General features: G+C 39.2%; 1 protein-coding gene across 1 annotated transcript in view; it reads right to left on the bottom strand.

Annotated features, from left to right (window-relative positions):
• Positions 1 to 17500, bottom strand: part of arhgap5 (Rho GTPase activating protein 5) — a 69117-nt gene that overhangs the window by 25421 nt on the left and 26196 nt on the right. The gene's annotated exons all lie outside the window — the stretch shown is intronic.

Here is a 17500-nt window from a genome sequence, read left to right as displayed (position 1 = left end):
GTCAGCATGTGTGTGTGTGTGTGTGTGTGTGTGTGTGTGTGTGTGTGTGAGAGAGGGTGAGTGTGAGAGAGGGTGTGTGTGAGTGAGTGTGTGAGAGAGGGTGTGAGTGTGTGTGTGTGTGTGCGTGTGAGTGTGTGTGTGTGTGTGTGCGCGTATGTGTGAGTGTGTGTGTGAGAGAGAGAGTGTGTGTGTGTGTGAGAGAGGGTGTGTGTGTGAGTGAGGGTGTGTGAGAGAGGGTGTGTGTGTGTGTGTGTGTGTGTGAGTGTGTGTGTGTGTGTGAGAGAGGGTGTGTGTGTGTGTGTGTGTGTGTGTGAGTGTGTGAAATCCACCACTGACCCGGAGGTAATGATGAGGAGGCCCAGATATTAATTCTACTCACTGACTTCTTGGTTCAGTGGAGAAAAATATCAAAAAAAAATTGAGAATTTGTGTTTAAAAGAAAGAAAATGTTCAGTGAAAATATAGTGGGGTGAAGTGTGTACATTTTCCCAGACATACTAAAAACAATACAAAACAAAATGAAAAGCATAAAAATACAATAAACAAAATGTATGTTTAAAAGACTTCACAAAAAGAAAAAAAAGAAAACAAATGATCTGTATTGATGTGATATGCCTGAAAAGGAGCAGGAAGAAGTATACACTTATTTAATCCTACCCCTTTTTCATAGTAAAAAAAAATTAAAATATTTATTATATTCGCTTCTTGTAATCCATATAATCTCTATACAATCTATCTATACAATTGGCGATACTATATTTGACATTTACGATCTATGCATACATACAACTTAATATACTGTGATTAAATGAAGCTAGAAATGTCACTTAAAATTATATAATTGACATTGATGAATTATAAAAAGACCAGAATTTAACCCCTTTGTGCATGAATTACAACAAACTCAGGAGAGCAAGGGGAATTTGCTGAGCTCTGGGATCTGGGACATGGCTGAACATGAGATGAATTATCATTATTATTTGTTTTATTAATTCTTTATTTTAATTTTTTCTTAATTTTTTTGTATATCTTGGTCTGTGTCATTGTGTGATGGTGCACATGTTTGTTTGTGTGTTTTGTGAGAAAAAATTTATAAAACAATAAACATTTTGTGGAAAAAAACTGTGCTGGCTAATACCGTCAACACCCCCCACATGCATATACAAGAAAAATAGCTGTACGTTTTTTTTTTTTTTTAAAGATATTTTTTGGGCATTTTTATGCTTTATTGATAGTGTAGAGACATAGTTGAAATGGGGCATAGAGGGGAGTGACATGCAGAGAACGACCGCGGGCTGGAATCGAACCCGGGTCCGCTGCTGGCCGAGGCCCATGTGGGGGGGGGACGCCCTACCAACTGAGCTAAGGGCGCCCCCAGCTATACATTTATTTTAAGAACAATGAAAGCCTTCAACCTCAACTTTCCCTCTGCAATAAATAAATAAATGCCTCTTAGGAGTTTGCGTCACGTGACGGCCTCGTCTCCGAAGGGATCATTAGAAAAGAAAATATGGCTGACGCAAACCAGTTGGTCGCCAAAGAAAATGTCCACTGTTGCTTCATTGTGTACAGCATCTTAAATAGCAGAATGCTTCTTAAACCTGCAGTGTGTAGAATTTTGGGGTTAAATTTCCTAGCAGATTTTGTAGAAAGTAATTATAATATCCATAAGTATGTTTAATTTAGTGCATAATAGCTGAAAATATTTTTTAGAATTATTATTTTTTCCCTTAGAAAGGGTCTCATATATGACCAAGGCCTAGTGGCCGCCATGTTGAAAGCGTCATAGTTGGAATGTCATCAGGTGCATTGTTTAAAATTTAGAATTGTTCTTGTCCTTGAAGGCCACTGTAGCTTCTGTTATTATTCTAAAGGGGTGGGGTTACCCAGGGAGCGTTGCATTCTAGAACTTTCAAGAACTTTCTTGATGATGTCATATTACACACTGCACCTTTAAAATACTGAACAAGTAAAGGACACGCAGTTTTGTTGTACGTGATTATTTGCCGATTTTACAAAAACAAGCTCTGTGAAGACGTTGCTTTGTAGTTGAAAACTGTGACGGACATTTTTTTTTCACCAACATCAATAAACGATGAATGAGTTTGTTGGTTGTTTGTCTAAAGAAAGATGTTATTCTTTCCCAGACAGATAGTGACACCAGAAGGCCACAGGTCAGACAGCTAGACACACACACACAGATAGTAACACACACACACAGATAGTAACACACACACACACACAGACACAGGGAGACACACACACTCACACAAACAGGGAGACACACACACTCACACAAACAGAGAGACACAGACACACACACACACAAACAAACAAACACTCACACAAACTATCAGAATGCTCACTCTGACCATCGAACAGGAAGCTCAGTCAGTGTGTTTTTCCATTGGACATGACGCAAATACAGCTGCCACACGCACAGACACACACACACACACACACACACACACACACACACACACACACACACACACACACACACACACACACACACACACACACACACACACACACACACACACACACACACACACACACACACACACACACACACACACACACACACACACACACACACACACACACACACACACACACACACACACACACACACACACACACACACACACACACCAACGCCGATCAATTTCCAACTTGAACTCAAACTGTAGTTGATTTGTATTGAGCTGGAGGCTGTGATGTAATAAACAGTAGTGGAGCTAGAATCAATACGTTGACGTGACGTCACAGAAAATGGATTTATTGTGGTGTTGTGGTCATCAACTACAAGACACGTCTGACCTCTGTGCTTGCCAACGAGGGTTTCTCCACCAAGTACTAAGCAATGTACTTAAGTGTATACTTCTTCCTGCTCCTTTTCAGGCATATCACATCAATACAGATAATTTTTTTTCTTTTTTTTTTCTTTTTGTGAAGTCTTTTAAACATAAATTTTGTTTGTTGTATTTTTGTGCTTTTCATTTGGTTTTGCAATGTTTTTGATATGTCTGAAATAAAATAAAAAATGAAATTAATGTTTTGATAGGGGATCAAATACTTATTTCACTCAATGAAATGCAGAATAGTTTCTATCTTTTTTTTTTAATGTGATTTTCTGGATTTTCTTTTTGATATTCTGTCTATCACTGTTAAAATAAACCTAGCTTTAGAATTATAGACCGTTCATGTCATTGTAAGTGGGCAAACTTACAAAATCAGCGAGGGAACAAATACTTATTTCCTCCACTGTATATGTTAAAGGTGCAGTGTGTAGAATTTTGGGTTTTATTTCCTAGCAGACTTTGTAGAAAATAATTATAATATCCATAAGTACATTTAATTTAGTGCATAATAGCTGAAAAAATTGTTTTGAATAATTTTTTTTGCCCTTAGAAAGGGTCTCATATATGTCCATATTTCTGCATATTTTGGACCAAGGCCTAGTGCCGCCATCTTGAAAGTGTCATAGTTGGAATGTCATCAGGTGCATTGTTTAAAATTTAGAATTGTTCTTGTCCTTGAAGGCCACTGTAGCTTCTGTTATTATTCGAAAGGGTTGGGGTTACCCAGGGAGCGTTGCGTTCTAGAACTTTGTAGAACTTTCTTGATGATGTCATATTACACACTGCACCTTTAATGAAAAAAATGCTTATCGATTGTGCTTTTTCTTGCTTGTCGTCCCTTAAAATAAATGATAGAAACCTCGGTGTCTCACAAGTTGAAATAAAGGTCATAGAATTGAATAGACTATGAAGGCCTACTCAGAAAAACCTACAAATTACTTTTTTTTATATAAAATCCATTTCACCCCAGTCAGTGTCAAATCCCTTCTATAACAGCTTACAGAGTCAGAGGGTGTTGATCTGACTTCAAAGCTGCAGCTAAAAATAGCCAATCACCAGATTTGTGAGAAGGCTGGCTGACACGGCTGAGGAATAATTCTACTGCTGAGCTCAGAAAGTACGTTTATGGAAACTAGTCCCAATGGTTAAGTTAAGTTATCCTTAATTGTCCCAATTTACGCATTAAAATGTGTTTTTCTCATCTCCCCTCTCAAGTTCCCACACTTCAGAGGGGGTCAGAGCGCAGGGTCAGCCATAGTACAGCGCCCCTGGAGCAGTTTTGACCTCATGGTTACTGGGAGGAACCAGAGACCTCATGGTTACTGGGAGGAGGAACCAGAGACCTCATGGTTACTGGGAGGAGGAACCAGAGACCTCATGGTTACTGGGAGGAGGAACCAGAGACCTCATGGTTACTGGGAGGAAGAACCAGAGACCTCATGGTTACTGGGAGGAACCAGAGACCTCATGGTTACTGGGAGGAGGAACCAGAGACCTCATGGTAAATTAATGTGTCTCAATGTGTTGCTCTGTATGTTTATATTTAAATGACAGTAAAACTAAAATGTTGGAACGAAAGCCCAGTCATAAATCTCTACATTCATAAATTGATGTGATACTAATTTGAAATCCATCTGTTTGTTCTTCTGTAGTATTCAAATCCCCATTAATCATCTCTGAAGAAAAACACTTGCTCTCTTTGCCGTCTGTGTGTGTGTGTGGGGGGGTGTGTGTGTGTGTGTGTGTGTGTGTGTGTGTGTGTGTGTGTGTGTGTGTGTGTGTGTGTGTGTGTGTGTGAGTGTGTTTACAAAATGTTTAATTCATAGCCAGTGATCACAGGCCTTTGATTAAGACACGATCACACAGCCAGAAAAATGGAGAAATGTAATATTTAAACATGATGAATTGTTGAATCAACTGAAGAATTCAAAACATGAGAATAAATAAATAAAAAGACTGAGCGATTCTCACACACGCAAAGTTTGTTCTAGACTTTGATTATTTAGTCAAATAGCCGTAGGCAGTTCAGAGAGAGAGAGAGAGAGAGAGAGAGAGAGAGAGAGAGAGAGAGAGAGAGAGAGAGAGAGAGAGAGAGAGAGAGAGAGAGAGAGAGAGAGAGAGAGAGAGAGAGAGAGAGAGAGACACACACACACACACTTGTAAAAGGACAAATTTATCCTTCCTTTCCATTTCAAACATTAACGTCCATAGATAGATAGATAGATAGATAGATAGATAGATAGATAGATAGATAGATAGATAGATAGATAGATAGATAGATAGATAGATAGATAGATAGATAGATAGATAGATAGATAGATAGATAGATAGATAGATAGATAGATAGATAGATAGATAGATAGATAGATAGATAGATAGATAGATAGATAGATAGATAGATAGATAGATAGACAATCTACAGCTCAGGAAAAAATTAAGAGACCACTCCAAATGTTCAGTGTCTCTCGTTTTACTATTTATAGGCATATGTTTGAGTAGAATGAACATTTTGGTTTTATAATATAAACTACTGACAACATTTCTACCAAATTCCAATGCATTTTTTTTTTGTCATTAAGAGCATTTTCAAGAAGTTATGCAGAGATGAAGATTTGAGAAAAATCCAGACTAGTCTCTTAATTTTTTCCGTAACTGTATCCATCCATCCATCGAGCCACCTGTCTGTCTGTCTGTCTGTCTGTCTGTCTGTCTGTCTGTCTGTCTGTCTGTCTGTCTGTCTGTCTGTCTGTCTGTCTGTCTGTCTGTCTGTCTGTCTGTCTGTCTGTCTAGTAAGTGCTAGGACAAACTGTATAGGAGCCAATGGGACTTCAAAACGCATCATCGTCAAAAAGCCTTTTAATCATTTCTCTCCTCCATCCCACGTCTCTGGGGAACGGGAAACATTTAATAAAACTTTCACTAATTGAGTTCAGCAGCACACACACACACACGCAGTTTCTCTCTCTCACACACACGCACACGCAGTCTCTCTCACACACACAGTCACGCAGTCTCTCTCTCTCACCACACACACACACACAGTCTCTCACACACACACACACACACACACACACACACAGTCTCACACACACACACACACACACACACACACACACACACACACACACACACACACACACACACACACACACACACACACACACACACACACACACACACACACACACACACACACACACACACACACACAGGTTGAGAGGTACTGTATATATTCCGAGTTTTTTTTTAATAAAAGGCAGACCTTACAAAAAAAAAAATTGCCCTATTGTGCATTTTAGATTTTGGCTCCAGGCCCAGAAATTGCCCCCAAAAAAAATCTAGTTTCATGGATCACAGGGCTGGATGGATAGTTAAAATAAATTCAACTATTCGCCATTATATCAGGCAACCAGAAGAGTGTATTGCAGTTACATAGAGCCGCGGAAAAAATGAAGAGACCAGTCTGGATTTTTCAGATATCTTTTATCTCTACACTACTTAAAGGCCTACTTCACCGGTTTGAATATGAAGGTGTATTGAATTCTGAGATCCTATGTAGTATAATTGTGCAAAAAAATTTTAAATTGGTTCATCCTAGCCTGAGAAAAGGCAGAAAGAGTGTTTTTTTAACCCTATATTAATCTTACTGTGACATCACAGTAAGATAAATATAGGGTTAAAAAAAAAACCTTACTTTGTAAATATTACTGTGATTTCTCCTACTGTGACATCACAGTAATATTTACAAAGTAATTATTTTTTTAACCCTATATTTATCTTACTGTGATGTCACAGTAAGATTAATCTAGGGTTAAAAAAAACACTCTTTCTGCCTTTTCTCAGGCTAGGATGAACCGATTTTTTTTTTTTTTGCACATTTATACTACATAGGATCTCAGAATTCAATACACCTTCATATTCCCACCGGTGAAGTAGGCCTTTAATAAAAATGCTCTTAATGACAAAAAACGTATTGGAATTTGGTAGAAATGTTGTCAGTAGTTTATATTATAAAATCTAAAAGACACTGATCATTAGGAGTGGTCTCTTTATCTATCTATCCATCCATCCATCCATCCATCCATCCATCCATCCATCCATCCATCTATCTATCTATCTATCTATCTATCTATCCTGTTTTATTGCAATTCACAATGACTAACAAAAAAATTAACTAAATAAATCTGGTGGCTCGACTTTAAGAATCTCTACAACTTCGAATCATCCACTTTTCGGCAGCAGCCCTACTACTTTATAATTAATTCCGTAGACGTTATAACACATATGCATTTTATAGCAGGGGGGGGGGGGGGTTCCACATGTACTACATTTAAAATATATGCAGTCTGCCTGTGAACTAGTGCAGACTGGGGTGTGTGTGTTTTAGCCATTTTAAAAACACCAAGATGTCAGCGATTTTTTTTTGGCTGAAGTAAGAGTAAATTTTGGAAGAAAAAAAAAACAAGTGAAACAGTCCCTTACTTATTAGCCTGATTTGAATAAAACCCTTTTTAGCTATTTTTGGATCGTTTTTACAATCAAGACAACGTGGAACAAGGGGGCGACTGTGGCTCAGGTGGTAGAGCGGGTCGGCCGATGATCAAAGGTTTGGAGGTTCGATCCCCGCCCTGCCACCTATATCATAGTTGTTGTGTCCTTGGGCAAGACACTTCACCCACCTTGCCTCGTGTGAATGTCGATAGTTAACCTGCTATCGGTGTATGAATGTGTGTGTGAATGGAAACGTGGGAAAGGAAAACAGGTCTCCCTTGTAAAAGAGTCTTCGGTCTCAATGGGATTTACCTGTATAAATAAAGGTAAAAAAAAACAAAAAACAAGAGAATAGAATAACTGTTTCAACTAGGGCAGTGCAGGTAGTTTGATTTTAAATCGCGATTACAATTTCGACTTCCAACAATCTTGAAAATAAGATAATCGAATTTTACAAGATAATGTTTTTGAGCCAGGTCATGTATTTCAGCCAGGTAGTGTTTTTGTTTTACTGTTGAACTATATTTAAAGATGCTCCGAGGAACTTTCAGTGTGTGTTAATTCTAGCGCCCCCCTTTGGACAAAAGCAGTAGTGTTTTTACTACGCCAGCTGTTGTTCCTGGGTGAGCGTATACCCATGACAAAGGCATTAAGAAAAACTATATAAAAATAGCATTCTTTGCACTGATGGTCTCGTTTGGTGTGACATGTAATTTATGATCATCAGAGGAAAAATTAGACTGTTTCAGACGGCTATTTCATGCCGTAACCAAGCAGCCCTAGTTTCCACTGATGAGATGCACAGATGTTGTTTTTATTCGTTTACAAACGCAGAGGAATTTTTTTTTTCCTATCAAAATCTGCTGCTGTAGAGATTGCCCCCTGCTTCGATACGTGGCTCATGGAGTTCTCCAGTACTCTATATATGGAGAAAATCAGTTATGAGATTTCAGGGAAAGTAGAAAAATGTAAACATATATGTCAGCCTTTCCTGGACTTTATTTTCAGCGCTGAAGGGACCTACATGACACCTTTTTGACTTTTTATGTTCTGCTCAACATTTACCTTTAGTTTAAACAATGTCCTTAGAAACCTGTTAAGTAGAGTACGCCATGTTAGTTGTTTATCTTGTTTTGTCTTTTGTTTGTGTGTTCACTTTTTCGGTTGTGTGTTTGTGTTGTTTAAAAAGAAAAAAGAAAGTATTTAAAGAAGAAAATCTGCCACTGCTGTTCTTCCTAAAAAGGGAAAACATGGCTGGAATATGAAATAAGAAGAATTTGCATGAGCATCGACTACCCCAGCCTCAGTGAGCACTCAAAAGTTAATTATTCACTCCTGGGCTGTTCAGTCATAAATGGTTTTAGGATCAAACGGTGGAACGATATTCATCATTTTAACGCCCAGAAATTAAAATATAATTGGTGTTTTTTGCTTAAATTGCAACTTCAACAGCCAATGAAACTTCCTTTAGAGCATCATGAAGCTGGAAAGGTCCTTAAATGGTGCGGGCAAAAAAATATATAAATTCAAGCACTGGTCAATTTTGAGATTTTTGTCTATTTTGCTTCCATAACATGTCTTCTTTCATACTAGTATAAATCAAAAGGTCCAACATGTACATTCAGGTGTTTATTTGAATAAACCTTGTCTGTTTGCATCTGTAATATTTCTCCTATACAACCATCTTTAACGACTGTTCTCTCAACTTTAATTTTTTTTGAATACTCCAAAAATCTCCAACTTCTAAAGCACTTATATCAACTAAACTTTCCATAATCATTCTCAGCACTATTCTGAAGGTTATACATCTTCACCTCATCACTTGATATTGTGGAAAGACTTGAGGCAGTGGTGGATGATGCCATCTTTGGTAACTATAGCTTCTTGTCCTTGAAGGCCACCGTAGCTTCTGTACAGGCTTGACAGTTGGCAGTAGGGTGTAGGAGAGAGTGACTTTTTGTTAAGCGGCAAAGTCTCTTGTAAAGCAGTGTGTGTGTGTGTGTGTGTGTGTGTGTGTGTGTGTGTGTGTGTGTGTGTGTGTGTGTGTGTGTGTGTGTGTGTGTGTGTGTGTGTGTGTGTGTGTGTGTGTGTGTGTTCTCTTCTAAGCACTGAGGGGCCCCGACACCTGACACTTTGCCATAGTACAACCGTACATGTTGCGCTTACATCCCTCAAGCATTCATTTATGCAGAAGCTACTACTGCCGTCTGTATGCCTGTGAGTGCACTTTCCATACAGGGAAAAGGGTTACTAAGTGCATGGGTAGGACACTTTAAAAACACCTCATGTCACTCACACTTCTTATAGCCCCTGTAAGTGTAAACCCAAAGAGAGTTAGTTTCATGATAGTAAAGCACACGCCAGCTGTTGTTCCTGGGTGAGCGTACACCCATGACAAAGGCATTACGAAAAAATATATAAAAATAGCATTCTTTTAGCACTGACGGTCTCGTTTTCTGTTACATGTAATTTATGATCAGCAGAGGAAAACTTAGACTGTTTCAGAAATATTTAAAAGTTCCTCGTAGCACCTTTAGAAATATTTCTTCAAGCTCTTCTTAAAGGTGCAGTGTGTAATATGACATCATCAAGAAAGTTCTACAAAGTTCTAGAATGCAACGCTCCCTGGGTAACCCCACCCCTTTAGAATAATAACAGAAGCTACAGTGGCCTTCAAGGACAAGAACAATTCTAAATTTTAAACAATGCACCTGATGACATTCCAACTATGACACTTTCAAGATGGCGGCACTAGGCCTTGGTCCAAAATATGCAGAAATATGGACATATATGAGACCCTTTCTAAGGGAAAAAATAATAATAAAAAAAAAAAATCAGCTATTATGCACTAAATTAAATGTACTTATGGATATTATAATTACTTTCTACAAAATCTGCTAGGAAATAAAACCCAAAATTCTACACACTGCAGGTTTAAGCTTATATTTATTTTTGCACAGCACTTCCTTCACTTCCCTCTCCGGAGTATTATACAGTCTCTTCGGCTCTGACTAGGGATGCACCGAAATGAAAATTCTTGGCCGAAACCGAAACCGAATAAAATGGAACAGTTGGCCGAATGGCCGAAGCCGAATACCGAAAGAGGCTTTTGCAGTTTTGTTTATTTATTTTGCCACTTCTTTCAACATTGCATACATGAACTCCCAAATGTTCTCCTCAAACATAGCCTACAACTAAAAAGCAACCCTAACTAAATAAAGAAACAGTAAAACCTTCAAATCTAAGAGTAAAATTAACATTTTACTAGGAATGTGAATCACATTCCTAGTAAAATGTTAATTTCTCACATTATGTGATTGTGAACCACTCATTGATTTGTACCTTGACTTATATGAGGAAGAATCTACAAAAAGATCGACTTATTGCAATTTTTTTCTTTTCTTTTTTTGCAATGCAGTGCAGGTTGAGTTGCTCTAAAAAACTGCACCACAACTCCCACCGTAATGATCAGACTTCAGAATGTGCATCAAAGCCTAATGATCATAAAAATGAGAGGCTTTAAACGATGTCCATGCTTACGAGGTGATTGTAACTTTTTCGGCTAGACTGAAACTAACGGGGGGAGGCGGCTCACTGGACATATATTTAGTTACGCTGTCAGTTTGCCGAGATGGCTCTGTATTCCATGGACATATAAAGAAATGTATTCAGGCTCGAGCAATGCAATCAGATCGCAGTGCCCCCCCCCCCTCTCCCACAGCGCTAACGGACAATATGATTATCATTTTCGCCGTCAAACCAGATTTTTTTTGCGCTGCGGCTCTCACCGGCGAGGTGTCACTGTGAATGACACCGTTACCAATCGTTAGTTTCACTGGGTGAATCGCTGCTTCGCTCGCGCAAGCAGGGTTCAACATAACTTTTTTTTCCTACTGGCCCGCCGGGCCAGTGGATCTGAGTTTTACTGGCCCCTTGTATATTTTCACTGGCCCTGCACACACTTTTTTTTTCTTCATAATTTAGTGTCAATAATTATAATACCTGTATTAGAAAAATAAAGAAAGATAACCAGATCTAAAGGGAATATCTATACTGTAACAGTATAGATATTCCCTTTAGATTTGGTTATTTTTATTTTAGTTAATTATATGAAATGTTGATATTGCTCATACACATAATATAAAACCAGGCAAACATATTGAATTAGAAGCCTACAACTGAAAGTATGTTGAAAGAGTCGGCCAGTATTTTAAAGTCCAGTAGTTTGATTTTATGATTTTTGATTGTTTTTATTCTTGAATTTGGGCAGTTTAATGAATAGTTCACCTGCAGAAGTCATGTTCAAACATAAAAAAAAAATAAGAGATGAAGGTCTGATCATTCTTTGTGGTGTGGTAGGCTGTTTTTTACTTTCTCTATATGCATTAGGGATGTGAATGTGTCGACCGAATGACCGGTTTTCCACTTGCGCTCAAGTTGACTTTAAAAATAGAATAGAAATACGAAAATCAGGGGGTTATGCCGTTTTTTTAATGGGATATTTCACCGTGTATGTGAGTTCACGTCTGGTCGTGAGCGCGCTGCAGGAGTGTCACTTCTCCATGAAGTGTCAGCTTCACATAAGAGTCCGGTGTGGGACCATTTTTTCAAACTATTGATAAAAAACAATGCAGTGCAAAATATGCAGCATAAGTTAAACGCTCGTCTGAGACTATGACGTTAAATCACCTTAGAAACACACAATGCCTTCGTCCGATCACAGCAGCGTTTCACCGTGTGATCTCGCCAGCGAGTGAGCCGCCGCGCAGATGAACTGTGGTTTGTGGCTAAAATAATAACCGGGGATATTCTCCCCGTTAGCGATTTCAATGGGAAAGACTTCCGCGATTTGATTGAATGTCTCGAGCCTGAAAACACAGTGCCAAACTGCGCGACTATAGGAACTGTACAGTGAGCGGAGTCCCTCCGTTCGTTTCTGTCTACAACCGACACAATCACCGGAGACGCATTCACAGCGTTTAAATAACGCCTCTCATTTGTATTACCATTGGGGCATGTATGCAAATACTGTAACATTACGGTGGCAGATAAAGGAAAAGCGCAGTTATCACTTTCTGCACCTCAACCTCTGCTGTGGGAAGAAAGAAAGGGGGCAAAGCAAGTCGATTGATTTGTCGACTCGCAGGCGGACGGTAGGCAGCTCTGCCAACGGAGCGAGAGTGCACCCGCTTCTTGCTCCACCTGTCAAAACGCCCACGCATCGGTTGTCCATTAAAAAATATATTTAATATTAGGTTTATTATATTGAGTCTTAAATAAACACTGCTTTCATTACGACTCTCAACGCGCATTTCAATGAACCATGATAGTCTACAAAAAAGGTAGTCTACAAAAAGATACTGAACTGTGATTGGCCAGTCACTGGCCCGGGCGGGACAGTGACTGGCCAATCAACTTGCCCTGCATATGATTTTACTGGCCCCGGGCCATCGGGCTATACGTTATGTCGAACCCTGGCAAGGCTTTTGTGTTTCTAGTGTGATAAACCATCAGTCTTGGACGAGCGTTTTATCTTAATGCTGCATAAAGCATTGCAATACGCCGTGTTTCATCCAGTTTGAAAAAATGCTCCCACACTGGACTCTGACATAATCATGCACGCAGCCTACAGACTGCTCCTGCTGCGCGCTCCCGACCAGACGTGGACTCGCATACACGGTTACGTCTCTCTTTACTTCCATTTCCTGGTTTGCAAGCGCGCAGCTCTTTAAAAAAAATATTTCCTTATTGTCATTTAGTTTGTCAATATTCGGTAATTTTTTTCGGCCTTTTAACAGTTTCGGGCCGAAACCGAAAATGACTTATTTTGCCATTTTCGGCCGAAAATTTTCGGTGGCCGAATGTTCGGTGCATCCCTAGCTCTGACGCTTTCAAATCCTACAAATTGGATTCTAGTATAACATTTATTTTTTTAAATCCTTGCCGTCGACCTACAGCCCTGGAAAAAATTAAGAGACCAGTCGGGGTTTTTTTCTTCAATCTTCATCTCTACATTACTTGATGAAAATGCTCTTTAATGACAATATTTCTATTGTGAATTTGGTAGAAATGTTGTCAGTAGTTTATATTATAAAACCAAAATGTTCATTCTACTCAAACATATGCCTCTAAAGAGTAAAAAAAAAAGAGACACTGAACATTTGGAGTGGTCTCTTGATTTTTTTCCAGAGCTGTATCTACTGTCATTACCGATTACACTCAGAGTTGAATGCTTAATAGAGATTTGAGCTCAATCGTGTACCGTTGGGAAAAAAAACGGTAGCCGGACGAAAGCATGATCCCTTGACTCTTGACTGTTCTAGACATTTCTCTGACGTTGTAGAGAAATGTTGAGTTCAGGGCCTTTTGCTGTGCGGTAAAGGCCACACACGCAAAGAGAGATCAAAGGCAGAAGCACATTTAATCCTTTGGAGACGAACACACAAACAAACTAGGCTTTTAGATACTATCATTTTGACTCTAATACTAATTCCACCCGGACACACATTCAGGTATATTCACAATTTATTTTAGAAATAGTTTTTTTGGAGAAATGCTTTCTTGTGTCCTTCCTAACCCTAACCATAAGATCAATGGAGTATAATAAGATGCAAACAGGCTCACACACACACACACACACACACACACACACACACACACACACACACACACACACACACACACACACACACACACACACACACACACACACACACACACACACACACACACACACACACACACACACACACACACACACACACACACACACACACACACACACACACACACACACAGAGTTTGCTTACAGTAAACTGCAGTGGGATGTGTTGCATTAGCACTTTGTAATGTTATTATGTGTATTTCTTTCATTAGAAAACTGCAGAAGAGAATTCTATACATCTACACAAGCACATACTCATGTTGGAATCACCTTGGCCGACAAATGCAAGGTCAATGTAAGTTTAAACATTTTTTGTTAGATTTTTTTCTGAGCTAAGACAATAATATGTTCTGTCAAGGCAATAACTCACAGCTGAAATTTTCTTGCGGACTTCAAGTGCTCGCTTAGAGGCTGAGTCATGTTGTCAAATTTGGGGTTTTCCCAATTTAAAATTTCAAGCAATATTTCGAAGGCTTACCATTGTTTTCTCTGCAACCTTGAAGGCTTGGCTGAATGTTTCTTTGAATCTACAATCCTTTGAGGGTTTGTAAGACCCTTAGGAAGTGAATTATTATTTTTTAGTTAGTTTGTATTTTAATTAGAATATGGTGACAATGAAGCACTCAAAATGATAACATACAGACCTCTTTCCTAGCAAGAAAAAGAACCAATATTGTCCTTATTCAATGGGTACAGTTTGACTCAGGGTTTCTGTAAAAGGTTATTGACAGATTCCCTAATATTTTTAAATTAATTTGAAACTATGAAGGAGTAATTAAGTTAAACAGCTTATATAGAAAATAACTGCATTGTCATTCACGTAATTTTCATTGCAGCCATTCCACATCGCTGTCCAAATGTTTAAAGGAATACTTCACCCATACGGAACCAGCGTTCTATCATTATAAAATCACTATTATAATATAATGAATGAGGTTTTTCTTCCCTCAGTCTTCCCTTAGTCTTCCCTTGGCCCAGCTGTCCTGTTAATCCTGACCCTTACTGTGATGTCACAGTAAGGAAAATGTAGGGTTAGACAGTGAGACCATAAAACACTCTTTCTGCTTTTTCTCAGGCTAGGATGATCCGATTTTTTAAAAAAATTGCACATTTATACTACATAGGATCTTAGAGTTCAATACACCTTCATATTCCAACCGGTGAAGTAGGCCTTTAATGTCTAATTTTGAATCTTAATGTATTTTCTTTGGTTTTTAATATCTCTCAAATGCAATTTTTCGAATGTCTAATCTTGATGTATTTCATGCCCCTTGTAAAGCACTTTGAATGGCCTTGTGTCTGAATTGTGCTATAGAAATAAACTTGCCTTGCCTTGCCACACACACACACACACACACTTAACACACACACACACACACACACACTTAACACAAAACTCTTGACACTGACGGTGCACTTAATTAACTGAAGTATTTCTGGAAAATGTTCTCACTAGAAGATTCAGTCTGGCAGGTTTGGAAGGAACTGACAAACACACACACACACCACATGACGAATTTATAATCACTTACACAGACCCACAAATTAAGATCTCTCACACACACAGATTCACACACACTCACACACACGCATACACAAAGACAAGACACACACACACACACACACACACAGATTCACACTCACACAAAGACAAGACACACACACACACACATACACAAAGACAAGACACACATACACACAAAGACACACACAGAAAGACAAGACACACACACACACACACACACACACACATAGACAAGACACACATGGACACACACACAAAGACAAGACACACACACACAGACGCACAAACTAAGACACAGACACACAGTCACAGGTTCACGTCTTGACACTTTCAGTCACATAAACAGCCGCGCTCTGTTTCTCACACACACACACAGAGAGAGTCAGTTACTCTCACACACACACACACAGAGAGTCAGTTACACTCTCACACACACACACACACACACACACCACAGTTTTTTTTTCCCTTTCACACTTTCTTGCCTGAAACCAAAGAGCCATCATCACCTCTCAGTCTCTCTGCCTTTCGGCTAGCAGCTTAAAATACCAAACCAGAAGCTACGGTGGCCTTCAAGGACAAGAAGCTATAGTTACTAAAGATGGCATCATCCACCACTGCCTCAAGTCTTTCCTACAATATCAAGTGATGAGGTGAAGATGTATTTTAGTTATTTATTCTATAGTACTTCTTCTTCTTCTTGGTCTTCCAACAGGTGCATTTCCCCAGGACGATAAGATAGGTGGTCCAATGTTCTACTAGACCATATTTGAAGCAATTTCAACTGTGATGTTAATTTTTCCTTAAACTGACAAAGTTTGAATGTGTGTGTATGTGACACTTCTAGCCACTATTCATAAACATAAAACATCTCCTCTTCTGTGAGTATTTTTCCAGAGACTTCAAAATGGGCTGTGTGTGTGTGTGTGTGTGTGTGTGTGTGTGTGTGTGTGTGTGTGTGTGTGTGTGTGTGTGTGTGTGTGTGTGTGTGTGTGTGTGTGTCTATGTGACTGTGTGTGTACAAAGCGGGACAAGACAAGTGCTTTTACCCTTTGACTTTCGGCCCCAATTAAAGTGACAAGTGTGTGGAAAAACGACAATAACGACAACAACACAATATAATCGCGATGTTTTAATGATTCCCTTTGGGACGAGTGTTTCAACCAGAGGTCACGGGGTCAGAGAAGCAGTTGACAATGATTTAGTGTCTAATTTCAGCTGCAGACATTAGTAGGGTGGATCTCCACACACACAGACACAGACACACACACACACACACACACACACACACACACACACACACACACACACACACACACACACACACACACACACACACACACACACACACACACACACACACACACACACACACACACACACACACACACACACACACACACACACACACACACTTTGTACAGCTATACTTGTGAGGACATTCATTGACATAAATCATTCCCTAGCCCCTTATCCTAACCCTAACCATCAAAACTAAATGCCTAAACCCAACCCTTACACTAACCCTAACATAAACCTAAATCATACCTGAACCTTAAAACCTAGTGTTAACCCTCAAACAGCCCTTTAAAGGCCTGTCCTTAAAACCTAGTGTTAACCCTCAAACAGCCCTTTAAAGGCCTGTCCCAAAGGGAGAACTGGACAAAATGTCCTCACTTTACAAAAATGTCCTCATTCTTTAGGGCTAAAATTCAAATTGGTTCTCACAATAATAGTTGTACAAGAACACAGACAGACAGACAGACAGACAGACAGACAGACAGACAGACAGACAGACAGACAGACAGACAGACAGACAGACAGACAGACAGACAGACAGACACATACAGAGAGTTATCCCAACAACACCCACTCATAACACTCCTACATTCTCAGGACGACCCCACCCTCTGAGCTATAAACTACGATATGTTATACAGGCAGATTAAAACCATA

This window comes from Ammodytes marinus, assembly GCF_949987685.1.
Source record: "Ammodytes marinus genome assembly, chromosome: 15".
Lineage (NCBI taxonomy): Eukaryota > Metazoa > Chordata > Actinopteri > Uranoscopiformes > Ammodytidae > Ammodytes > Ammodytes marinus.
This window is presented reverse-complemented; position numbering and strand designations above follow the sequence as displayed.